Raw genomic sequence first — 27478 nt, 5'->3', positions numbered from 1 at the left:
AGAGGCTCAGGGTCTGTTGCAAGGACTGAATAAGAAAGTCCATGAAAGCAGTCATTATAGTGTCAGGAGAACAGCAGGTACCCAGCAAAAGTGAGGTACAATTAAGTGAAGTGAAGTGAAGATCTAAGAAATGAGAAGGCAGAAGCTGGGTGAGAATGTGGCAAGGGGAACATAGAGCAGAAAAAGGGAACAGCACGTGTCAAGCTCTGTGTCAGGAAGAGGCATGGTTTGTTTAAGGAACAGGGAGGTAGTCAAGGATAGAAGTGTCTAGTGAAGGGTTCGGGGTGGGAGACTCTGTTGGTTACTGTTTTAACTTCTTAGGATTTTCTTTTCAAGGCCAGTTGCACTTGACCTTGTTATTGTTGTTTAGTCTTTAATTCATGCCCATGAACTCTTTGTGACCCCATGGACTGTAGCCCATCAGGCTTCTCTGTCCATGGGATTTCCCAGGCAAGAATACTGGAGTGGGTTGCCATTTCTTTCTCCAGGGGATCTTCTCAACCCAGAGATCGAATCCACATCTCCTGCATTGTAGGCATATTCTTTACCATTGAGCCACCAGGGAAGCCCCTAACCTTAGATGTTGTTAATCCCAAATGGAGGTGCTAAGATAAAATTGAAAAATGGAAAGATCTTGTTAATATTAAGTGCATAAATAAAAGTATAATATGCATATCTGAAGAGGAAAACACAACAGAAACAGGGTTATTCCAGGCACCATGTTGAGCATTTTGTATATATTACCTCATTTGCCCTTTATAATAATCTTATGAGAACTACCGTTATTCTCATATTGCAAGTAAGGAAGTGAGGCCAGTGCCTGGTATAACTAGGGGGGCCAAAGGTGAGATGCAGACCTAGAAACGCCAGATTCAAGGCTAACGGTACTGTCACTAAAGAAATGAAGCTCACACATGACATTTTGTGCTAATTATAGCTGATATTGTTGAACGGAATTCTCTAATTTACTAAAGTGTACTGCATCTTTCTCTTTTCTCTAACAGAGCACACCAAGCATTTAAAAATATATTTAATAGGTCAAGATGATGACACTGACATTCTGAGCGTTAATTTTTGTGTTCTTTAAGGGCAGGGATTAAGTCTTATTCCTGTTTATGTATCTAGAACCACTCACATTCCAGGCAATCAAATATGATTCAGATCAGTGCAAGCATGAGTGAGTGCATAGTGAATGAATGGATGAATGAAATTATAAAATAGCACCGATCAAAGTTTTTCTATTAGTATTTTTAGACTTATTTGCCCCTGTACTAAATCCTAAATTCCTGGCTTTGCTCTATGAGCTCACATGTCTGCCCTTTGTATGTTTTTTCCTTCCTGTCAGTGTTCTAAATGGAATATCTGTTGACATGAGATTTGCCTCATCTCTGCAGATGGGAGAGAGTGAAAGGAAGTTGCCCTGATTAGTTCAGGTCATGTCCAAGGGAGGGGAATAAACTCATGTTTGATCCAGCCCATGGCCATGTTGAAGGGTTTGGATCTGAGGAGTGGGGTCCAGCTCTGGGGTGTCTGGGAAGTACATTCTTGGTCTGTGGCCACATTGTCAGGTAGGGAGATCTGTCTGCATAAGCACAGAGAGAACATCAGAAACTGAATTTAGGTCCTATGTAAAAGGAGTGGACCAGTAGAGGGAGTCAGCCCCCTAACAATTTGGTCAACATATATGGCCAGACTCTCGTCCTCGGGTGGAAATGAAATGAGGACCAGTACCTGGATAGCCAGACAGACTGTTACAGACTTTGGGATGGATTTAGCTAGGGAAGTTTGCCCAGATTCTTCCAGAGGGGACATGAGATTCTTTCCAGAACAATTAACACCAGGCATGGGAGCAATCATGGTTTTCCAGATGCTCTCCCACTAAGGTGAAGAAGTTCCTAATATATTCCAGAAGTTAGATGGGGTTCCTAATAAATTCCAGAAGTTTTCATCCTCAGGATGAAAACCGATATCTTTCCCAGAGCAGGGCAAAGCTGGACAGGGCAAACAGAGAGGGACAAAACGCTGGTGGAAGCTCAGTGAACAAGAGCTTCTTTCTTTTCTTTGGACCTTCTTTCCTCCAGTTTGTTAAAGTCTTTCTCCAAATACACTGCTCTGAAGTGTGTAGGTAACACTGCAGAGATAGTGCCATGAAGGCACTGATTTGAAGTGATGCGTAAAGGAGTTGGGCTTCCCCAATGGCTCAGTGGTAAAGAATCTGCCTGTAATGCAGGAGATGCAGGAGATGGAGGTTCAATCCTTGTGTCAGGAATATCCCCTGGAGGATAGCACGGTGACCCACTCTAGTATTCCTGCAGGGAATCCCACAGACAGAGGAGCCTGGGGGGCTGCCGTCCATGGGGTTGCAAAGAGTTGGATACTACTGAAGCAACTGAACACGAGCACATAAAGGACCCTTTTAAGAGCTTGACGTCCACTACGTCATTTACAACAGCCCTTTTTATCCCCATCAAGATATAGAGCATTCCCATCACCCCCAAAGTTCCCTCGTGATTCAGTACATACCAATTTACTTTTGATTGATTTATGGAGTGAAGAACTGAAAATCACATTATGGGTGGTACATTTCCTCTGTGCATCACACTGAAAGTGAGATGTTGACAAAGTAGGTGGGTGGATGTGTCCAGAATGGGGAAGGATCCAGAGGCCGTGTAATATAAGGGACATCTGTCAAAGGAGATAATGACATGAATGTGACTGGTACTGATATGGTAGTTCCAAGAAAACATTGGAAACTTGCTCCTGGTCAGTCAGGAAGGTTAGCCAGAGGAATTTAAGAGACTATCCAATATTGGATGAAACGGTCATTTGGGGAAGTCCTGAATCTTAGAATAGGCCCTTTGAGGAAGTTCTGAGTAGAGAGGACATGAAGGAGGAAGAGAGAGAGAATTTCCCTGTTGCCTTATTGACTTCATCCTGCATTAGTTCATCTGAACACTTCCTGTTTGTTTCCCCACAATCTTTCTGTTGTTTTACTTCTGCACTGAATTCTCTAAAAGCTCTAAGGATGGTTTTTAAACTTCCAGTCCTCTGTGTCACAAATTCTATTCGTTTTGGGATTCTTGGATGATAATGGGAATGGTGAGGTGGAGCCATAGAGAACATCTAAGGTAAAAGGACGTGGGGCTGGACGTGGAAGCCTTGGTTGAATTGTACAACCCTGCCACGTACAGGGTGGACAAGTCCCCTTGCTATTTAGCCTCAGCTTTTACATACCTGAATATGGGATTTGTGTGTGTGTGTGTTTCTTCTGTGTCCTGTAGAGTTTCTCTGGAAATCAGAAAAGAGAATGGACGTAAGTGCGTGTTTGCAAACTCTTGTCAAGACCATCAAAATGTAAAGTTTTGTGAGTATCACTGTTGCCATTGTGACAATGCCATTTGTTGAATCTCATTTAATTTGAAAGCTCCCTAATTCACAATAATTTGTGTAGTGGGGTCATTACCATGTTGGAGCCTTAATAGAGACTCTATCCATTATTCCCTAAAGGTCAACCACTCCAGAGTCACATGAGAACAGAAAACAAATATTGTTTGTGAATTGGTTTCAAGTACTGTCAGCTTCAAATGGAGGTCTTTGGGGGTCCTTGGCTGGCACATCAAGGGGGCATTTCAACAGAAAGAGGCTAAACCTTGACTAGACCTCAGAGCAAATGTTCCCTCTGCTCTTCGCCTCTCCCTTTCTAAAGGAAAACATTTTCTACTTGTTTGGGTGCATGTAAACTTTATCTGCTTATTCTAATCCATTTCCCCCAAGCCTTCTTTTGCTTGTTCCATTTTAAACATGGAATAATCTTCTAACACACCCAGTTTTTATATTATTTTCTGTTTTAGGAGTTTCACAGTATTCCTAGAAATTTTGCCCAAGTGGCATTGTGCCTTAGTTATTTCATAGGTATGCATAAAAAAACCAATATCCATTTACATTCTTCCTGTCATTTTGATGGTAGGAAAAATATCTGAGTTTATTTTTAAGGCAAATCACATGACAAAAAGAATAACAAATATTTGTGGTTGTCTTGGGAACTCAGTTTCTAGATATTGCTGATTATGGAAAGGAGGAACAGATTTGAAGATGGGACAGTTTGGTAACCAAGAAATAGAACAGCAGAGGACCCTGGAATAGGGGTGGAAGGAAATAGACCGTCTATGTAAAAAAATATATATATAGAGGTTCCTAGTCAATTTTTTCCTTTTTTTCTGTTTCTGATTACTATATCCTGTCTTCCTGAGGGTGGAATGCTTTATATAACCAAGTGATTTTCTTGTTCAGTTTTGTGTGTGTGTTTGTTTGCTTTTCAGTAGGAAAGATCTGGGTAGCAATTTGTCCCTTTGCCAAACTCTTCATAAAACAGAGTTTCAAAGGGAAGAGACCTGAAGCCAAGAAATCCTGCTTTTTGTATTCCTGGATCTTTCTTGGAATAGCCCATCGTGTGTGGTATCTGAAGACGCAGTACCAGCACCAGCTGTGTATACAAGATCCTTAGAATACACAGACTTTATGGGAGCACTAAAAATGCACTCCATGGTTTGTTGTCAGCATTTCCAGCACTTACTCTCACCAGTAACTCTTCGCTCTGGCCAACCTCAGAGATGTGGGGATGTCTGTGAGCTCTGAGGTCTCTTGTAGAGAATAGGGGCTCTACCTGCAGGTGTGAAAGCTGGGGAAAGATTCTGGATTTACTCCCCACCACCCCAAGACCCTGGTAGACCCAGGAAGTGGAAATGCTGGAGACCAATACTTGTATGGCCTTCTGAGTTGCCCACTGCATCCAACTTGTTGTTCTTCCAGGAAACCTTTGATGTACATCCAGGGCACCGAGGGCCTGTTGAAAGCACCCTAGGCCTCCATATCCTCTTCCTGAAGCTGGCAGACAAAGAGGAAGGAGGCAAGAGTTATTATCGGGAGAGGAAGTAAAGCAGGAGGCTGGGTTGAAGGTAGGATTCAAGGATCAGGATCTGCAAGGTTCCAAGGTCACTCCATCCTTCAGACCAGATTTGGGATGGGGTGTGTTGCAGGGAGTTTAAGCCTAAAGAGTGTGTCTGTGTCAGGCACAGGTGACAAGGACTGGATTCGTTTGCCTGTTTACTTCCCCATATGGATTAGTCAGGAAATACAGATAATAGACTCTACTGCTACATATCAGCTGGATTGGGGACCCCTTTGATGAAGGTGTAGCACCAGCTCACATGACAAGACAGCTACTGTGGAGGTATCCACCTCCGATCTCTCTTCCACGGAAAACACTCCTCTCTTCTCTGATTCTGTTCTCTGCTGTGGTGGCTGGACAACTCCCCTCTGTTGTCACAAATTGATTTCAAGAGGGTTTCTTGTTCCAGGCCAACTCCATTGATCTTTCTCCCGAAAGGAGATAGAGCAGATGAACCAACTTCCAGTCCTAGTTCTGCCCTTTACTAGCTGTTTGACCTCAGGTTGGTAACTTAACTTCTCTGAATAGCAGTTTTCCACCCATACAATGGGATTAAAATATGAGTACTTAGTTTATAGTTTTGTTATAGATATTAACTGAGATCATGAAACCCAGCCTAAGCTTTGGCTTAAGCAGAAATTGCTGGAACAACCTATTGTGGTCAAGATCATAAGATCACAGGATATGAAGGTCAGCCACAAAACCCAACCTAACAACTTATGAGACAGAAATAGTTCATTGCAACTTTTCTCAGAGGATGGCTACGTAAACTGGTTCTGCTTGGCTGAAGGAAGTGGGTGGGTAGTAGGTGGGGGTGGGAGGGATAGAAGAGAATTAGATGATTATCAGTTCCTCCTGATAATTAAGAGCGTGGACTTGCCAGACTCAGACAAGCTTGTGTTCAGATTCCAGCTCTGCACTCAGTGTCTGTGTGACCATGAGCATATTCTGACTCCCAGTTTCCTCAAGTGCAAAAAAGGGTCTGATGGTATCTACAGTGTTGGAGGCTTTCACAAATAATGCATGTAAAGTGCTTAGCACAGTCCCTGGTACCCAGCAAACACATAAGAAATGATGCTGGATGTGACTGTGAGCGTGACGGGAGCTTTTCTGGTCTGTAGTCCTTCTCTTTTCACCTGAGGAGGTAGGAAGGAGACAGGGTGAGTGCTGGGTAAAACTGGGTGCTGGTGAAGTAGATGTGATACCTGAGGGCCTCATTTCTGAGCCTCTCATCTACCTCTGATCCTGTATGTCTTTACCACTGAGCCACCTGTGAAGCCTTCATTAGTGCCCTTCTTCCTTGATTTAATTCTGATTGAAAAGAAAGATATGGTTAGAAATGTAGGAGAAATAACTAGTTTATTTAGGCATTAATAATCCTAAAGGTGAGAAATACAAGGCAACCAGACACATGGCTTCAATTTTTAAGAAGGCAGATTAAAAAAAAATCAGAAAGATGATAGGTGAGATTCCATGGCCAGATTTGGTAAAGAATATGGCTCAAAAAAGTTGAGTCTAAAAATGAAATAATCAACTAAATGAGAAATCTACTTACATAATCACAAGTAATCTTAATAGATAAGAGAAGATAAACATTTAAAACATTCATTTGACCAGAAGGAGTTTGATAAGGAGCTCAGAAATTATGGGTGAGTTTTTTCTTTTATGTGTTTCTCTATTTTCTAAAAATGTCTATGAGGACCATAACTTTTATAAAAAAAAAAATTTCCCCAGATATTGTACAATAGAGGAAAAATAGTGAGTAATTGAGAAAATGTTTAGAAGCTAGGAGAATTCTTTTAAAAATAGTGTCACTTGGGCCAAGTATCATCTGGAGATTAGGCATGCAAGAAAAAATGCTAAAGATAACAAATCAAAAAAAAGTTATTTTGGTTATGATTCAGTTCAAGAACATGAGCAGGAAGGGAGATGCACAATGACAATGGATTTCACAAAGGAATTGGAACTCTGAACTTCTATTTTGCTTCAGTCTAGAAAAATGCAGTTGGATCAATTCAAACTAAAACTTGCATTATTAAGTTATTAAGAAAGCCCCTGACTTTTCTAAATGAGTTTAAAGAACATGACAGAGATGACCTTTAAACTCTCAGAGTTAGCAATCTAAGTTATGAAATACGGGAGAGATTGGATTCAGGAAATTCCACATGAAGTTAATTCTTGGAAAAATCTTAAAATAAATATGGAAGATTTGTTAGAACCTAGGAAGAAAAGATCCCAACCACTTGAGCTGGCATGGAGTTTTTAAATCAAGTCATATCAAATCACCCCCATTTGGGAGATGGATAGTTGGGGGCTAGAATTAATAAATTTTGGCAGTCTCTCAAATTTATAAAAATAGTGTACTCTACTTCAGCAAAAGATTCACAAAATTTTTAGTTATAGAAAACATCAAACAAAAAACAGTGTATAGTATAATAAACCTCTGCATACCTATTACCCATCTTCAACAATTATCAATACATGTTCTGAGATTTTTGTTTCCTCTGTTACTCTCCCTTCCACTAAGTCTTTTTGTTGTTGGTACTGGAATTTTTAAAGACAAATCCCACATGTTGTATACTTTTATATGTAAGAATTTTAGTATGAGAAAGATGTATAACAAAGTCTTTCATGATATGCTTAAAGATGAGATGGAGAAATATGGACTGGATAAGAATGAACTAAGAGGATTAGCATTAGTATGAATCGTGGCTAAATCATGTCAAATGTGTGAAAGTGTTAGTCATTCAATCACGTCTGCCTCTTTGCGACCCCAGAGACTGTAGCCCACCAGGCTCCTCTGTCCATGGAATTCTCCAGGCAAGAATATTGGAGTGGGTTGCCATTTCCTTCTTCAGGGGATCTTTTCAAGCCAGGGATCAAACCTGGATCTCCTGCATTGCAAGTGGATTTTTTATTAAAAACTTTTTTTTCTAATCCTCAAAGACAAAACTCTATATACAAAACTATGTTCTGTTGACTTGGAGAAGGAAATGGCAACCCACTCCAGTGTTCTTGCCTGGAGAATCCCAGGGATGGGGGAGCCTGGTGGGCTGCCGTCTATGGGGTCTCATAGAGTCGGACATGACTGAAGCGACTTAGCAGCAGCATGTTCTGTTGGCTAATCACACTTTCTATGTTTTCTGAACATAGATTGGTCTGAGCTACCAAATCATGTCAAAGATGGTATGAAATCCACATTGAAGAAAGGTTATAGATCAGCAGTCCCCAAATTTTTAGGCTCCAGGGACCGGTTTCATGGAAGACAGTTTTTCCATGGACTGGGGACAGGGTAGGAATGGTTTCAGGATGATTCTCATAAGGAGTGTGCAACCTGGATCCCTCTAGTGTGCAGTTCACTGTAGGATTCTATCTCCTATGAGAATCTAAAGTTACTGCTCAGGTGGTAACACAAACGATGGGGAGTAGCTATATATACAGATGAAGCTTCACTTGCTCACCTGGCGTTCACCTCCTCAGTTCAGTTCAGTCGCTCAGTTGTGTCCAACTCTTTGTGACCCCATGGACCATAGCATGCCAGGCCTCCCTGTCCATCAACAACTCCCAGAGTTTACCCAAACTCATGTCCATTGAGTCGGTGATGCCATCCAAACATCTCACCTTCTATTGTCCCCTTCTCCTCTTGCCTTCAATCTTTCCCAGCATCAGGGTCTTTTCTAAGGAGTCAGCTCTTCACATCAGGTGGCCAAACTATTGGCGTTTCAGCTTCAACATCAGTCTTTCCAGTGAGTATTCAGGACTGATCTCCTTTACAATGGACTGGTTGGATCTCCTTGCAGTCCAAGGGACTCTCAAGAGTCTTCTCCAACACCACAGTTCAAAAGCATCAATTCTTTGGCACTCAGCTTTCTTTACAGTCCAACTCTCACATCCATACCATGACTACTGGAAAAACCATAGCCTTGACTAGATGGACCTCTGTTGGCAAAGTAATGTCTCTGCTTTTTACTATCTGTGATTTGAATGAGAACATAGAAAGTGTGATTAGCAAATTTGCCAACAGAACATAGTTTTGTATATAAATAGCTTTGTCTTTGAGGATTAGAAAAAAAATTAATAAAGAAGTAAACATACTCTGTGTTGCTTCATAACTCATTGGGATCAAGGGATAGAATTTAGAATGTAACAAAGCTTGAATCAAGATAAGAGCTTCTTGATAATTACAGATGTCTGTCAAAGGCTAGGACTACATGGACATGTAGTGTAGTCCTGACTCCAATGACTGTCCCATCAACGGAGAAGTTTACTGAAGAGGTTAAATATCCATCTTTCAAGAATTCTGTAGAACTGTTGCCACTTAGGAGAATTTTGAAACCTTGGTTGTGCATTAGAATCACCTGAAGGGCTTTTGAAATGACCAGTACCTGGGCCCAGTCCCAGCAATTCTGATACAATTGCTCTGGGTACGACTGGAAAAAGTCCCAGGTGAGTCTCCTGTAGTCAGGGCTGGAACCTTGAAGTGCAGAAACTCTAAGGATCCTTTCGACTTTGAGATTCTTTTTAATCTGAAAAAGATAAATCCCATTCATTCCCCCAAAGCCTGAATATGGCGCTGAAATCAGACACAAAAATTACTTCAGGGAAGGAAAAAGAATGATTTAAGTGAAACTAAAATTGCTGGAGGTTACCAGGAGGGAGTGTGTCTTAGAGGAGAGGGTGCCTGTGTGGTTGTGGAGAAGGTAGGAGTGAAGCTGAGTGGGGATGGTACAAGGGGAAGTGAGTGGAACTGAAAAGACTGAAAAAAGGTCTGAAGATATACTAAAACCAGGATGGTCCTGGGCACCATTAGAGTGCCCTACCGGCCCCCAGATTAGGACAGCACACAGAAAACCTCTGTTGTTCTAGTCGTTCCCCTTGAAGAGAGAAGATGTCTTGTCTGTACATCTGAATATATCTCACTGACATGCTGAGCAGTTGCTAAGGCTAAAATCTATGTGCACTCTAGCTATTTTTTCCAGTGATAGTGTCTTGCTTGCTTGCCTGGCATCTTGCCAGGGTGCTGGTGCTGGGCTCAGTAGTTTGCTTTGGCATACCTTGGAATCCCTTATCCTACCCCTCCCCACCAACCTCTGCTGAAACTTCCTAGAGTGACTGTGAAGTTTGTTTCTTTGAAGAGCTTCTTAGCAATTCCCTCACTGCTACTTTAACCCCTCTTCCACCATTGTGTTAAACAATCCTGAAGGTGGCTTCACAAATCTGGCTGGCTGCAGAAATGGTGAACCAGGGCTGCCTTTAAAAAGGAGCCTGGAGGTGTTTCCTAATTTCCCTGTGAGGAAGAAACTGTAGGCATGCTGCCCCTACATATCTTCACAATCTCTTCTAAAAAGAGAAGTGTATGCCTGGTATATGTTGAGTTGTTTGCAAAATAGCACAGAGAAAATCCCTCTGAAATCATGGGAGAAAGACCCATGGTTGTACATATTTTTTCTTTATATTTATAAAGAATACATTGGATACAGTCTTTACCCACTGTTACCCCTAAAAGCCTTCACAGCTTCTCTCTCTATTTTAAGAAAATATCAGCCATTACGTGGGAGGTAGCAGTGATTTTCAAAGTGTGGCCCCGGGACCAGCATTACCTGGAAACTTGTTAGAGCTACACATTCTCTGGTCTCACTGCAGACATACTGAATCAGAAACTCTGAGGGTGGGGTCCAGTGGTTTTCCTTTAACAAACCTTTCTGGTGATTCTGAGCAGGTTGATGACTGAGGCCTGGGCTATAGGACTATAGAAACTATATCCTTAGAAGGTTCTCTAAAGGAGTTAGTTATACAGAGTTTGCCCTCTGACACAGGACTTAATAGGAAAACTGCAAGCAGAAGAAACTTCAACTGCCATTGAGTCAGGGTGGTGAGTGGGTTTGACATTTGCTTAATAAAAAAAGGTCATGTGGCAGGAGAGAAAAGCTGCTAACAGAGAAGAGTAAAACAAAAAGAATCAGAATGACAAAGCAGTGGGCAATCCAGTTAACTCTTGTCATTACAAAACTAGAAAGTTCCTATTCAAGTGACTATAATTGCTAATGTATATACATACATCGAAAAGAATTTTAAGCTATGAATTTTTTTAATATGCTGTATTTTGTTTCACCTTGGAGACATAGCTTGTTGTGAAAATATTTTGTCAAGTAAGTCTAGTCAGTTCTTAATTGACGCTCTGTGTTGACAGGAAAATAGAAATTTGCTGAATTTTAAAAGCATGATTTTGCTGCTATTAATACGTAATTGGGATTTTGTGGTAAATGATCACAGATGCCAAAAATGTGAAAAGAGTTATAATCTTAATCATAACCATATTGGCCATAACAACAATAATAATAATCATAGCTACATTTACCATTTATTGAGTGCCTACTGTGTGCAGACACTGCCGTGTGCTTGGCTCTAGGGATAAAGTTGTGGATACGCAGACCTGGTCCTTGCCCTCTGAAGCAATGGTTCCCAACCTTGCCTGCATATTAGATGCACCAGGGAGCCATTAAAAAATAGCAATGCCCAGGCTCCACCTTGATGATTCTGATTTAATTAGTCTGGGATGGGATTCGGGGGTTGGTATTTTCACAAAGTTCTCCAGTGACTTTAATGTGCAGCTAGAATTGAGAATTACTGAGAAGGCAATGGCACCCCACTCCAGTACTCTTGCCTGGAAAATCCCATGGAAGGAGGAGCCTAGTGGGCTGCAGTCCATGGGGTCGCTGAGGGTCGGACACGACTGAGCGACTTCACTTTCACTTTTCACTTTCCTGCATTGGAGAAGGAAATGGCAACCCACTCCAGTGTTCTTGCCTGGAGAATCCCAGGGACGGCGGAGCCTGGTGGGCTGCCATCTATGGAGTCTCACAGAGTCGGACACGACTGAATCGACTTAGCAGCAGCAGACAAGGTAGAAGATTTCAGCATGTAGCTAATGGATTGATTGATTTTTGTTTAGTCGCTAAGTTGTTTTTGACTCTTTTGTGACCCTATGGACTGTAGCCTGCCTGGCTCCTCTGTCCATGAGATTTCCCAGGCAAGAAAACTGGAGTGGGTTACCATGCCTTCCTCCAGGGGATCTTCCAGACCCAGGGATTGAACCCACATCTCTTGTATTGGCAGATGGATTCTTTACCACTGAGCCACCTGGGAAGCCCAGCTAATTAATTACAACAGCCTTAAGCGATGTGAAGAAAACATCTAGAGTGCTGTGAGGAGTGCCAGTTGCTGTGGCGTTCATGGACGGGGTTTCTGAGGCATCCTTGAGGAGGTGACTTTCACCTGCACTCTAGAGAGAGTGGGAAGAGAATGTTCCAAGCAGAGTTAAAAAATTGTGCTAGGAGCCTGTCGCAGGGGAAGAAAGGTGAAGTGAGAGCTGAAAGGAGGCAGAGTGAGGGAAGAGAGGAGATAAGAGAGGCTGGAACCTGGGGAGGGGCAGAACCTATGAGATACATGAAGGATTGTGGTCTTAAAGTAAAGGGAAGCTATGAAGGGTCTTAAGTAACTAATGGGTTTTGTGATCCTATAGAGACTTTGAAAAGTTCACCCTGGTTGCAGTGTGGAAAACAAGTTGTTGAGAGGCAGGAGTGTATGCAGGGCGGCCAACCTGCCATGGGAGGAGGTGGTGGTTGAAGTAAGAAGGTGGCAGAGTGGTGGGGGGGGAGAGGGCATCAGAATCTTTGGGCGGTCGAATCCCAGGACTCGACACAACTCTCAGTTACATTTGCTGAATGGGCAGCTCTTTGGATGTGGGCAAGGATGAGGAGGGAGTGGAGGATGATGCCATTACTCTTGGTTCACAACTGGATGAGTGGTAGAGATGCTCACCGAGGGCTATGGAAAGCTGGGTGAGGAACAGGGAAGGGGAAAGCATGAATTCCATTTGGGCAGAATAGATTTGAGGTACCTGAGTGTCAAGGAGACAGTTGAAATATTAAGAATCCGTGTGTCTGGACTATTTCCCACATATGGATAGTAGTAACTGAGCCCATGGGGCTGGTTGGGATCACTCAAATCATTTTTTTCATACAGAGCTCACTACATCTTCACATCAGCTTCCCAAATTAAGTGATAGATGTTTTAAAATTTTTAGTCTAGAAAATGAAGACTTAGAAAGGTCAAGGAAGTTGCCCAAGTCACAGAGCTAGTTAAGAGGCAGAACTGAGAGTCCATCCTGTAGGATGATTATATAATCAAAAACAAGGAAATAGATGGATTGTTACCTAATCGTAACCATTAGGTAATCGTAAAATACTTTTCTTTACTCAGACTGACTCACTCTCAGGGACAATGTAGTTAACCATGCTAGCTTAGAAAGGACAAACTAAATGTGTAGTTCTTTCTACTACAAACAAATCATTTGAATCTATTATTCTTGGTAATTCAGCGAGAGAATATTCCATGGAGTTTATGACTAAGCTCTGGGATCCAGATTTGGGACTTACTGCCCAAACATCTGTCCTCTTGCTTCCTACAATACATACAAACTGAAGTTGAGTTGCCTGGCAGCTCACTAAAAATAGTCAGAACCATAGAGTTGAGAAGTTAAAACACATTTGGAGAGATCAAATAAATCTCCCCTTTTCTTGAGGAAAAACACTGTGTACTAGAAATTCAAATCAATCTTATCCATTCATTTATTCAACTGACATATGGAATACTGACACAGACCAGATCCTTTGCTGATTTCTGGAGATCTAAAAACGTGTAGTGTTCTCAAAGTGAGTTAGTCTCATAGAGGAGACGGACACAGACAGATGCCGAGGAGGGTATTTAATCTGTCATTAGAGAAGGGTTAAGAGACTTTCAGGAAGACTTCCTGGAAGTGGTGACATGTACACTAATTATCCTCAACTCCAATTTCTTCATAAGTTAGGAAAAGATAAAGAAGAGAGGAAAGAAGAGTGCTTCAGGCAGAATAAAGAAGCAAGACATTTGGCAGGAGGGAAAAGCTATGAAGATACAAAAGACATGAACATACGAAAAAGAAGGGCCAATTTAAAAACTAACACTTTGAACTACACATAATTGTGTGGGGACTTGACCTTTAAATTGTGGTTAAAGAGTTTAACTTTTATTTTGAGACATATGGGAATCATTGAAGAAGATCACACTGGTGGCCGTCATATAACTAGGTTTGCATTTTAGGATGATAATGCTAGCTTCAAAGTAGAGGATGGCTGGGAGAGGAAGAGCCTAGATGTGGAAAGGCCTCTACAAAGCTATTGTAGAAGTCGGGGAAGAAATAGATAAAGGATTTGGGAGATATTTAGTGGGTAGAATCAATAAAAACTTGAAGTTTGATTGAAGGGAGAAGGGAGAGTCTAGGGAGACTGGGGGCATGATGGTGACGTCCATGGAGCAGATCATGCAGAAGAGGGAAATTTAGTTTTAGGCATGGTGATTTTGGCTGTCGAACATTAAAGCAGGTATGTTCAGTAAGTGACTAGAATTACAGATTTGGAGCTCAAGACAAAGTCCTGGACTGGAGAGACAGATCAGGAGGTCATCACAATAAAGCTTGGGGAACCATCACCATTCAGCTGGTTGTATGTGTATGAAAGAACATGAGCCAAGTTTCCAAGATGGAACACTGTGGCACATCTCTGTTGAAAGAGTGTGATGAGAAAAAGATGCCAGGAAAGTAAGGGTCAGAAAGATAGGAGGACTACAATAAGAGTCTGGTATCACGGGAGCCAAGAAAAGGGAGAGTTTGTGTAATTAACACTATCAAATTCTATAAGAAATGGAAAAACATCCATTGGATACTTGTGTGAGTGGCTTTAATAGAATGGTGGGACAGAAGCCAGGTGTTGTGAATCAAAGAATAAGTGGGTTGTGGAGTTTGGCATGCACAGAGTACAAGGAGGCAAAAACAAACAAACAAACAACAAACAAAAACAAGTCAGAAGTCAAATCTTTAGAACTGGTGTGGCATGGATCAGTTCACTGGGGATACTAAAGGCAAGAGAAGTGGAATAAATGTATCAGCGCTGTGTAAAGGTCTAAGAAAGGAAGTGGCCTTTCTCCACCCAGTCCTGAGAGACAGTGGTAAGCCAGCCCAGTGGTGTCTTTGTTATCTAATTTAGCTATCTCCCGCCTAAAGATGGGTCTTACTAATGTGGCATTCTCAGAGGTCATTTCTAGGAAACAAAGACTTTAGCAGAAGATGGAGTAAAATTTTCCTCTTCAACTCTTGCATTCCCTAGAGTCTTTGGGTTTGTAAGAATCTTTATAAAGAATTCAACTATCTTAGCCATCATTTCCAAAGACCATAATGTATGGTTCCTAGTATGGTATCCTTATGTGGTGTCCTGAGCTTTTGCTGAGTGAGAGACACTTTCCCCTCCATTCAGCACATTATTATGATTCCGGAAAAGAGAAAGCACATGCGATCTGTCTTATCTGTTTTGAGCCCCTAGAATTGCTTCCTTGTTTGGCTGCACCCCTCCTACCTCTGTGAATCTGAGCAAATAAGAAAACAGACCTCTTGGGTGTGAGCAAGAAGTGCATAGACGGTGCTGTATCCATGGTCTGTGGTCTCCGCATTGCATCCATATTCTACAGGAAGCCTGTGTCTCATTGTTGTAGTTCAGTGGCTAAGTTGTGTCCAACTCTGTTCCACCCCATGGACTGCAGCACACTGGGCTCCTCTGTCATCCACTAACTCCCAGAATTTGCTCAAATTCATGTCCATTGAGTCAGCGATGCTATCTGTCTCACTCTCTGCCACCCCCTTCTCCTTTTGCCTTCAATCTTCTCCAGCATCAGAGTCTTTTTCAGTGAGTCAGCTCTTCACATCAGGTGGCCAAAGTATTAGAGTTTCTGCTTCAGCATCTGTCCTTCCAGTGAACATTCAGGGTTGATTTCCTTTAGGACTGAGTAGTTTATGGCATAATACCACTATTGTTTAACAATGATCAGCTCATATTTTTTTACCTTGTAGAAAAATCATGGCAAGAAAACTTGGTGAACATGAAATCATAGTGGGGGGTTAGTTTGATTAACTTAGAGGAATTATCCTTCGTCACTATGGAGAAAGAACTTTCAGGGAAGTGACCATGACCCAAGACGTCGTCTCCTCCCAGACTGCGCTGGAGGGACCCTGCACTGACCGGTTCTTTCAGTTGCCTTTTCACTGCATGCAGATGGCCCTGCCTCACCATATTCTCACATCTTTCTTCATCCAGGATACAAAAGTGAGTAGGATGCCACTTTCTTAGTTGCATTCTGGATTTGAGGAAATAGTCAAGTCACAGGACTGAACATACATTTTTTAAAGTGTGGGTGGTTTTGGTAGGAGCTGTTTTCATCTGTTATGGGTTTATCTTATTAGTTTTGCTCTAAGGAGGACACGCCTTTCTCCAAGGCCCAGGAACCTTTCTCTAACTCCTGCCTTCCACCTCACTAAATGAGTACAGGAAATATGCTTTGAATAATCTAGGGTACTCTCAGATTACCCCTCCCAAATAAGTTGTTATCTGTCACTTCCTTGACAGGAACTACATATTAGTCAATTTAGGATTGAGTTCTCACATTACCATCTGAAGTGCAGGTACTCTGTGTTGATGGTTGAAAAGAGTTGCTTAGATACCAGATGATCTGTGACAGAGTTACCATGGATATTTAGAAGCTTGATCATGCCTTATCCAGAGAGCTGTTCCCTTTTGTATTAATACGTAACAGCAGATATGCCTGAGCATGTGCATACTCAGTTGTGGCTGACTCTTTGTGACCCCCGTGGATTGTAGACCGCCAGGCTCCTCTGCCCATGGAATTTTCTAGGCAAGAATACTGGAGTGGTTTGCCATTTCCTACTCCAGGGGATCTTCCCGATGTCAGGGACTGAACCCGTATCTCCTATGTCTCCTGCATTGGCAGGCAGATTCTTTACCATTGGGCTACCCGGGAAGAGATGCCGGAAAAGAGATGCCAAATTGCCCTCAGAATAAAGTTTTTAATCCACCCAAAGCCTGGTGAAATGAGATCTGACAATTTTTCTGTAAAGACGACAAAAGAGATGACATTGATCTGGGAAGACTGAGTGAGTGGGGACCCAGAGATGGCTGCTTGGACTAGTTACGTTAGTGAGTGGCTGGCAGGATGGTAGAGAGGGCAGAGAATCAGCAAAGGTGACATCAGATCTTCGACACATCTCCTCCCATTTACCCGATGCCCACTTTCCAGGCTCCTAGCATCTTTATCACTTTAATCCAACTGGAAACCCTCTGTAAATTCTTCTCTTCAACTCAGAACCTTTAGGTTTTCAGGAATTTTTCCTAAGAATTTTTAATTACTAGAGAATAAACAAGGAAGAAAGAGAGGGAAGGGGGAGAGGAAAGAGAATCGAACAAACGTATGTAGTTTTGTAATTACCACCATGATCCAGATGCAGAGTTCGTCCATCATTGCTGAAAGTTCCCTTGTGGACTTTTCGGTCAGTCCTCTGTCCCTGAACCTCTGCCTGCTAATCTGATTGCTGTCCTTCGTTTTGCCTCTTCCAGAATATCGTATAAGTGAAATCATATGTAGTCTTTCGAGTCTGGCTCCTCTCACTTAGCATAATGCTTTTGTGACCCATCCATGTGGCTGCACTCATGAACAGTTTATACCCTGTTCGTTGCTGAATAGTATTCTGTTGTATTACAGTTTGTGTGCTTTCACTAGCTGATGCACACTTGGGTTGTTTCGAGTTTGGGGTGATGAATAAAACTGTTATAAATAATCAGGTACAGGTTTTTGTGTAGACACATCTTCACTCTTTTTGGGTAAATACCTAAGAGTAGGACTGCCTAGTTATATGATAAGTGTATATTTTAACAAGGGGCTTCTCAGGTGGCGCTAGTGGTAAAGAACCTACCTGCTAATGCAGGAGACGTAAGAGACGTGGGTTCGATCCCTGGGTCAGGAAGATCCCCTCGAGGACGGCATGGCAACCCATTCCTGTATTCTTGCCTGGAGAATCCCCTGGACAGAGGAGCTTGGTGGGCTACATTCCATGGGGTCACGCAGAGTCAGACACAACTAAAGTGACTCAGCATACACACCCACGCACACACACACATGCAGACACACACGTGTGTTTTAACTTCAATAGAAACTCCCAAATTCTTTCCAAAGTGGCTGTTCCATTTTGCATCCCCAGCAGCAGTGTATGAGACTTCCAATGGCTCTGCATCCTTGCCAACATTGTATTTTTTTTGCCATTCTAATAAGTATGTAATATTATATATTAAAAAGCTTTGTTAATATCAAACTTTTAAAAAACATTGTTATTCTGATAATAAATAGTATCTCATTTTTCATTTAGTACATTTCTTTAAGATAAAGTAATTAGAATGCTTTTAATATGTTGACAGTATTTATTTCTTTTTCTTTAAATTATTTATGTTCTTTGCCCTTTTTTATTTTTTTAATTTATTTATTTTTTAATTGAAGGATAATTGCTTTACAGAATTTTGTTGTATTCTGTCAAACCTCAACATGAATCAGCCATAGGTATACATATGTCCCCTTCCGCTCAAACCTCTCTCCCATCTCCCTCCCCATCCACTCTTCTAGGTTGATACAGAGCCTCTGTTTGAGTTTCCTGAGCCATACAGCAAATTCCCATTAGCTATCTATTTTACATATGGTAATGGAAGTTTCCATGTTACTCCTTCCATACAGCTCACCCTCTCCTCCCCTCTCTCCATGTCCATAAGTCTGTTCTCTATGTCTGTTAAATTCTTTGGTACCATCTTTCTAGATTCCATATATATGTGTTCAGTTCAGTTCAGTCACTCAATCGTGTCTGACTCTTTGCGACCCCATGGACTGCAGCATGCCAGGCTTCCCTGTCCATCACCAACTCCCAGAGTTTACCCAATGTCCGTTGAGTTGGTGATGCCATCCAACCATCTCATCCTCTGTCGTCCCCTTCTCCTCCCACCTTCAGTCTTTCCCAGCATCAGGGTTTTTTCAAGTGCGTCAGCTCTTCGAATCAGGTGGCCAAAGTATTGGAGTTTCAGCTTCAACATCAGTCCTTCCAATGAACACTCAGGACTGATCTCCTTTAGGATGGACCGGTTGGATCTCCTTGCAGTCCATGGGACTCTCAAGAGTCTTCTCCAACACCACAGTTCAAAAGCATCAATTTGTCAGCGCTCAGCTTATATGCGTTAGTATATGATATTTATATTTCCTGGAGAAGGAAATGGCAACCCACTCCAGTGTTCTTGCCTGGAGAATCCCATGGACAGAGAAGCCTGGCAGGCTGCAGTCCATGGGGTCGCACAGAGTCGGACACGACTGAAGCGACTTAGCAGTAGCAGCAGCGTGATATTTATCTTTCTCTTTCTGACTTACTTCAATCTGTATAAATAGGTTCTAGGTTCATCCACCTCATTAAAACTGACTCAAATGTGTTCTTTTATGGCTGAGTAATATTCCACTGTTTATAAATTCCACAGCTTCTTTATCCATTCATCTGTTGATGGACATCTAGGTTGCTTCCATGTTTTAGCTATTGTAAATAGTGCTGCAATGAACATTGGAGTACGTGTGTCTATTTCAATTTTGGTTTCCTCAGGGTATATGCCTAGGAATGGGATTGCTGGGTCATATGGTGGTTTTATTCCTAGTTTTTTAAGAAATCTCCATACCGTCTTCCATAATGACTGAATCAATTTACATTCCCACCAACAATGCAAGAGGGCTCCTTTTTCTCCACACCCTCTTCAGCATTTATTGTTTGTAGACTTTTGGATAATGGGCATTCTGACTGGTGTGAGGTGATATCTCATTGTAGTTTTGATTTGCATTTCTCTAATAATGAGCGATGTTGAGCACCTTTTCATGTGTTAGTCATCTGTATGTCTTCTTTGGAAAAATGTCTGTTTAGGTCTTTTCTCCACTTTTTGATTGGATTGTTTATTTTTCTGTACTGACTTGTGGTAATTCTGAGGGGTTGTCTTGATCATTGTCTTATCTATTGTTAATGGCTTCATACATTAAGGAAACCAACTATTTCATAGTTGTTACAAACATTTCCCTCAGTTTGTCATTTTTATTTTGTTTATGGCATATTTTGTTGCAGAAATATTTTTATGTTGCTTCTGACTTTTGTACTTCATAAGTGAAAAAATGAGGAGGTAGAAATAAGATAATTTACAAATGAGATGTAGAAGACAGAGGTTGGGGGGATGGAGGGGTGGGCTGTGAGGCTGGGCTACCTGGGTGAGTCGGTTCACCCCATCCCCACTTTGACCACCACACTGGTGATGTATGGCCAGCACAGATTTTCTGTCTTTCTCACCAGCAACACATAACCAAGGCTTGTTGACAAATGCAGCTGCTTTGAGAAAGGACAGAATCCCCAGGGCACAATTCTTCAATTTCAGATATGGGAGAGGATTTGTTTAGTGGAAGCAGTGTGTTTATTGCAGAGACCATCAATACATGAGGTTATTATCCTTGTTGGCTGGGTCACAGGGAATTCCTGTCTGTGATCTCAATGATATCACTCAGCCGGAAACAACTCTGTACTTGAATATGGAAATCCACGACGTCCACAAAGATCTATTGTTCTCCATGCAATCTATGGGCAAAAGAATTCAGGAAAGGCCAGAAGGGGGTGGGTGAGGAGGTAGCTGGTATGGTGGGAGGAAGTGAGAAGGAGAAAGGGAAGGGGATTCCTTTGCTTCCTTATTTCCCATATGCAGATCCTCTGCTATTCTTTGATTTTTGCAGTTATTAACATGTTTAGAGTCAGGCACACCAGTGCAAAGTCAATCAGTTTCTTGCTGGTACCAATCTGAGAAGAGCACAGCCCACAGCAAGAACGGTTGGTGATGAGCTTGAGGTTGGCAGAGTCTGACTAGCAGGAAGAGCTTATTCTGTTCCCCACCCCGGTTCCACTGCCCAAGGTCACTCAATGGGCTCTTCTCATCCAAAACTGAGCCTCTTCAGGGACCACTCAGGATTAACCAGGCTACTTTGTTAGGATAAATGCATTCTTTTTCTAACTAAAGTACTGTGAACTGAGACTAACCAGCTAAGTAACATTTCAAAGAGCAGAAACAAAGGATTATAAACAAGTCAAGTAACTTTCTCTGAGGGCTTCCCTGGTGGCTCAGATGGTAAAGAATCCACCTGCCATGTGGGAGACCTGGATTGATTCCCTGGATTGGGAAGATGCCCTGGAGGAGGGCATGGCAACCTACTCGAGTATTCTTGTCTAGAGAATCCCCATGAACAGAGGAGCCTAGCAGGCTATAATCCGTGGGGTTGCAAAGAGTCAGGCACGACTGAGCGACTAGGCACATATAACTTTCTCTGAAGTCTGTGGTTCAAGAGATCTGTGGAACAGGACTTGGGTATTTATTAACCTGTCTCTGTCTACCTCTCTTTCTGTTCCCACCCCTGTCTCCCTTCCACTCATATTCTCTGTGTCTATATGATTTCCCCTCCTCTCCTTTACTTTTTACCCTTTAACTAATTGACCATCATTGAGGCCTTGAAGTGCATTTTTAGCATTTGTCTACTGACATTATACTGACTTCTTTGACTTAAAAATAGGCAGGAAAAAAACCTCACCAAATTAAACTGCTTTATCTTCAAACTGACTCTGAATTTATCAGATGGGAAAATATGGGGTGGGGGTGAAATTTAAGATCTATTTGAACAGAACTTTGGGTTCTTTTGTGTTGTTTCAGCCAAGAAAGAATGAAGCTGAGTAACTTCTATGCGTCTCATGCAGGACAATAGTTGAGGCAGTGGAGTGGAGTTGGGAGACTTGGATCCAGTCACTGTTCTGCCACTTACCAGCTGTGTGACTTTGAGCAAGTCCCTTAACCTCCCTGGGAACCATAATCCCAGCCTCTGTCTCTTAGCTGCTAGCTTCTGACCATCAGGGACCAAAAGACTCTATATTTGAAAAAGTGTGACATTGTCTGATGTCCAGACAACCCCTTCAGCCAACTCCTCAAAGTCAGTCACGGTTCGTTCCCTTCTGGATAATGAGATTGGCTCCCACATTCAGCATTTGTACTTCATAGCAGGCACAGTCCTATAGTTTAGGGTAACTCGTGTGTGCTCAGTCGCTTCAGTCGTGTCCAGCTCTTTGTGACCTTATGGACTACAGCCTGCCAGACTCCTCTGTTCATGGGATTTCCCAGGCAAGAATACTGGAGTGGGTTGCCATGCCCTCCTCCAGGCAATCTTCCTGAGCCAGGGATCGAACCCGCATCTCCTGCATTGCAGGCGAATTCTGCAGAGCCACTGAAGAAGCCCCGTGGTATAGGGTAGTGAAAGTGAAAGTGAAGTCACTCAGTTGTGTCTGACTCTTTGCTACCCCATGGACTGTAGCCTACCAGGCTCCTCAGTCCATGGGATTTCCCAGGCAAGAGTACTGGAGTGGGTTTGCCGTGCCCTCCTCCAGGCAATCTTCCTGACCCAGGGATCGAACCCACATCTCCTACATTGCAGGCAAATTCTCTGCAGGCTTCTGCAGAGCCACTAAAGAAGCCCCATGGTATAGGGTAGTGAAAGTAATAGTGAAGTCACTCAGTTGTGTCCGACTCTTTGCGACCCCATGGACTGTAGCCTACCAGGCTCCTCAGTCCATGGGATTTTCCAGGCAAGAGTACTGGAGTGGGTTGCCATTTCCTGTGCCAGGGTATCTTCCCGACCCAGGGGTCGAAACTGGGTCTCCCACATTGTAGGCAGACCCTTTACCATCTGAGTAGAGTGGTGGCTAAAAGCTTGATTTCTGGACCCAGAATGCCTAACTTTAATTCCTAGTCCCTACATTTATATCAGTGTAATTTTGGGCAATCTACTTAACCTATTACTCAGTTTCCTCACCTGTAAAGAGAGAGCAACGAGGATAATAATAGTTCCTGAGACTTCAATCTTATTTGGAAATGAAGTCTTTGTAGATGTAGTTAAGGATCTTGAGGTCATTCTGGTTTTAGTATGGGGCCTAAATCTAATCACTGGTAGATAAGAGAGAGAAAGGAGAGGAAGATCTACTGCGCACAGAGACCGGGGAAAAGGTCATGTGCAGACAGAGGCGGACAGTGGATGATGTAGCCATAGCCAGGGAATGCCAGGAGCCGCCAGAGGCTAGGCAAGGCAAGAAAAGAATCTCTCCAGCGCCTTTGGCCCCATTGACACCTTAATTCTGGACTTTTAGCCTCTGGAATTGTGAGAGAATAAAATTCTATTATTGTCAGTCACCCACGTTGGTGGTAACTTGTTGTGGCAGCCATAGGAAGCTGATACAGATGATGATAATAGTACCTGGAAGGAGTGTTGTGAAGGTTAAATGAGTTGCTGTGTGTAGAGTGCTGAGAACATAATCTGGAATACCGTGAGGGCTCTTTTGTAGGTTGTTATGTATTGTTAGCTCATTGACTCTTACCTAGCAACCCTATGAAGTCTGTACTATTATGAATCATCTTGCATGCAGGGAATTGGAGGATTAGAGACTGAGCAAAGGTGAGGTTATCTGGACTCTGCTCCAGGTTGAGCCACCCCTCAGAAGTCTGTGGAGTTTGGCTTTGGGGTGATGGATCCAGGTGACTTTTGGTTTGGAGGCCCCTCATAAGGATGTACTCTCAGCGAAGATTTAGCAGCTCTGAGCTACCAACGAGAACAGAAGGTATAGAGAAGATCTATCATGATATGGTTCTTACTCCTCCTGGAAGTGTCTTCCCAGCCCTGGTCTTGGCACAGGCTCTACTCTAGCAGAGCCAGGCTCTATCAGAACTTGACTGAGTGGTTGTCCTAAGAGCTGACTTCACTGGGGTGCCTCAGCACCTCACTACAAGAGGCAGAGATCTGCCACCTAAAAGACCACACCCTCCTTCTTTGGCATCTTCAAAGGTCCCTGGTGGTCCCTGATTTACCGTGGTGTTGAATATAAATTATACCAATGATTAGAAAGAAGTCAGATCACTTAGAATAAGACCAAACCCTCACCAGAACCTGCAAAGCCCTATGAGCAAGGCACCCAGTGACCCCACCCCTGACCCTCTCTTACTCTTTTCCCCTTCATTACTCTTCCAGCCACACTGGCCTCATGCCCAGGTACTGTTCCACCCCTGAGCCTTTGTACATGCAATTCCAGTTACCTTAAATGCTCTTGGCCAAGTGGTGTGCTTGCTGTCTCTTTGTCCCTATCACTTTTAATATCACCGTCTCTGCCTCTTTACCTGCCTTTTCTCATTTCTTAGTGCTTATAATTATTAACATAGTATAAACTTTACTTGTTTTATTTTTTCAAACTAGAATATAAGCACCATGAAATGGAAACATTTGTTTTGTTCACTGCTGTAACTCTAGCCTCAGGCAGGACTAGTGAATAGTGTGAAGCATTGAATAAATAATTGTTGACTGACTAATAGAACAATGAATGAAATAACAACTACAGAACTCCCAAACCAAAATAGGCCAATCCGTTAAATATCTAGAGGTAAGCACATGAAGAGAGGAGTACAGGAACCATTGAGCTTTGAAGCATATGGAGGGAAGCATAGCCTCCTATTGAGCTTGAGTTTGAATGTGACAAGGAAAAAGATTTGGTGGAGAAAGAGGGGAATAGAATTCCAGCTGAAGGAAATCTCATGTTGAAAAATATCAGCATCCAAAATTCATTGATTCATTCAACTAGGACTATAGCAATGAACAAACCAGAAAAAAGTCGTGGCACTTAGGGAGCATACAGTCTAGTGGTCGTAATGTCAGGCAGTATGATCTCGGACACACACATCTGCTTATTGGAATGGTGAGATGAGAAGCGCTTAAATTTCTAAAGGGCTGAGAGGGCTAGGTAGACAGTGAGGCTTTCATCTGGCAATCAGAAGGAAACTACCTTCATTCTTAATCAGGAAGAGCCCTGGGAATATCAATTATGGAGGAATTCTGCAGGTGCATGAAGGATGGATTCTGATAGGAAAAAGAATTAGGGAGATACCAGAAAGGGCTATTATAGAGAAGTGGTGGTGATTGGAACAGAGGGATGGGTGTTGCCATAGAAGAGGTTGAGTCTAAGGGACCTGGAAGGAAGCAGCTGAGAAAGGATCTTAAAGCCCCTGAATGTGAGAACAATCTAAGTATGTGTCACCAAGAACTCCCTGATGGAGAGGAAGGAAGATGGCAGAGAGGGGGCAGAGACTCTAGGAGCTGGAGAAATGGCAAAGTCAGATTAGGACCAGTCCCCTGAGCTTCAGTGATTGTCCCATCACTGCGCTGTGTAAACACAGGAAGGGACCACAGCACTCCACTGATGTTTACTCTCCAGTGCTTGTCTGTATTGGCTGTTTTGTTCTCTATACGACAAGCCAAGCTTGGTCTGGATGTAACCCATCAGAAATTGGAAACAATTTGAATCTAATGCATCACACTGAATCTGCAGAGCAAAACTTCTGGGTTTTTTTTTTTTTTTTTTGCCTAAAATCCACCACATCTGCCAACACCCCAAATCTTTCTTAATTAATAGAGTGAAATTTTAAGATAAAACATCTTGGTATCATAAAGTAGAGAAGCTGGGATTTCTCTGTATTGCAGAATTTTGACTAAGGACAAATTACGTAATTTTAATCTTTAATAGGATGCCAGCTCTGGATGTCATGATAACTGTTTCTATTAGAGTTTAAAAGAATCAGCTTTTTTGCCTCTGACGTAGCTAATTGGCTTGAAATCAGCCTGTTTTGTCAAAGCTTGGGTTTCCTTCAGTTTTGTCTCTGTTAACTGAAGAATTGACATTTCTACCTGGCTTTTAGCTCAAACAGAGAAGGTTTCTCATTCGTCCTGTGACAGGAAGGGAATAAGAGGGCAGGGGCAGTCTTGAGTTCCTTAGGATAGTGGGAAAATTCAAAGCAATATAACACTTCATCATTAAGATATTTTTGGTAAAAATGTTTCTTGAAATTGTTTTTTAAAATATAATTTCACATTGTATGATACAAACCACATTTCTGTTATCCACAAGGGAAATGAAGAGCTTTTCACGGAGATACAGTCATTGTGAATTTTCCGTAATAGAACTTGACTGTAGCAGACATGACATCTGAAAGAGCTCTGGGGCCTAGGAAGAAGGGCAAGTTACTAAAGTGGTTCCCTGTTAGGAATACGTCTTAGATAAGTTCACCCCTGGACCCCCATATCTGTTGTTTTGCTCAGTCTGTTTAGTCGTGCCTGACTCTTTGCGACTCCGTGGACTGTAGCCTGTCAGGCTCCTCTGTCCATGGGATTCTCCCGGCAAGAATACTTGCGTGAGTTGCCATTTCCTTCTCCAGGGGATCTTTCCGATCCAGGGATCAAATCTGTATCTCCTGCATCTCTTGCATTGCACGTGAATTCTTTACTGCACCGAACCACCTGGGAAGCCCCCACATCTGGTACCACTTCCTAAGAAGAACCTGGCTTCCTCCCAAGTGATAATGACTTCTGAAAACTATCTGCATAGTTCATAGAAAGCATAGTATTTTAATTATTCCTCTCTAAGTAACTTAGTTCACATGAAAAAGTCATTATTTTTTTGATAATACAGCTTTTGAAAAATTCCTAAATTTCCTCTCTGATTTAAGTTCTTTTTGTTATCATATCTTTGATAAGACAAATGTGATGAAAGACTTGAATATATTCTAATAATATGGATATCACTGCAAAAGCTGGGCAAATGTGGGAAAGTATACTTTCTTTTTAAAATTATTTTTTATTGAAGTATAGTTGATTTACAGTGTTGTGCTAATTTCTGCTGTACAGCAAGGTGACTTAGTTATACAATATATACTTTTTTGTTTTAAATATTCTTTTCCAGTATGGTTTATCCCAGGAGACTAGATATGGTTTCCTGTGCTATACAATAGGACCCTGTTGTTATCGATTCTAGATGTGACAGTTCACTTCTACTAACCCCAAACTCCCAAACCGTCGCTGTCCTCTCGCCCCTCCTCCTTGAAACCACAAGTCTGTTCTCTGTGAGTCTGTTTATGTTTTGTAGATAGGTTCATTTCTGCCATATTTTATATTCCACGTGGAAGTGACATCATATGGTATTAGTCTTTCTCTTTCTTCCTTACTTCACTTAGGAAGATAATCTCTAATCCTATTCACGTTGCTGCAAATGGCATTGTTTTGTTCTTTTTTATGGCTCAGTAATATTCCATCATATATACCACATCTTCCTTATCCATTCATCTATTGATGGACATTTAGGTTGCTTCCACATCTTGGCTATTGTAAATAGTGCTGCAATGAATATTGGAGTGCATGTATCTTTTTGAAATATGGTTTCCTCGGGATATATGCCCAGGAGTAGGATTGTGGGATCCTCAGTTCAGTTCAGTTCAGTCACTCAGTTGTGTTCAACTCTTTGTGACCCCGTGGAATGCAGCATGCCAGGCCTCCCTGTTCATCACCAACTCCCAGAGATTACTCAAACTCATGCCCATCGAGTCGGTGATGCCATCCAGCCATCTCATCCTCTGTTGTCCCCTTCTCCTCTTGCCTTCAATCTTTCCCAGCATAAGGGTCTTTTCAAATGAGTCA

At 42.2% G+C, this 27478-nt stretch overlaps 1 protein-coding gene and 1 long non-coding RNA gene across 5 annotated transcripts in view; one reads left to right on the top strand and one right to left on the bottom strand.

Moving 5' to 3' along the window:
• The window catches only part of ENTPD1 (ectonucleoside triphosphate diphosphohydrolase 1), a 104546-nt gene that overhangs the window by 24861 nt on the left and 52207 nt on the right, over positions 1-27478 (top strand). The gene's annotated exons all lie outside the window — the stretch shown is intronic.
• Positions 2527-7714, bottom strand: LOC113884531. Its single transcript, XR_003508900.1, has 2 exons — positions 3235-7714; positions 2527-2685 (listed from the first exon to the last, which is right to left on the bottom strand). It is a non-coding gene; the product is annotated as an uncharacterized LOC113884531 (long non-coding RNA).

The sequence above is a fragment of the Bos indicus x Bos taurus genome, chromosome 26, assembly GCF_003369695.1.
Source record: "Bos indicus x Bos taurus breed Angus x Brahman F1 hybrid chromosome 26, Bos_hybrid_MaternalHap_v2.0, whole genome shotgun sequence".
Classification (NCBI taxonomy): domain Eukaryota; kingdom Metazoa; phylum Chordata; class Mammalia; order Artiodactyla; family Bovidae; genus Bos; species Bos indicus x Bos taurus.
Note: the sequence above shows the minus strand (reverse complement) of the source record. Positions and strands in the feature narration are given on the sequence as shown.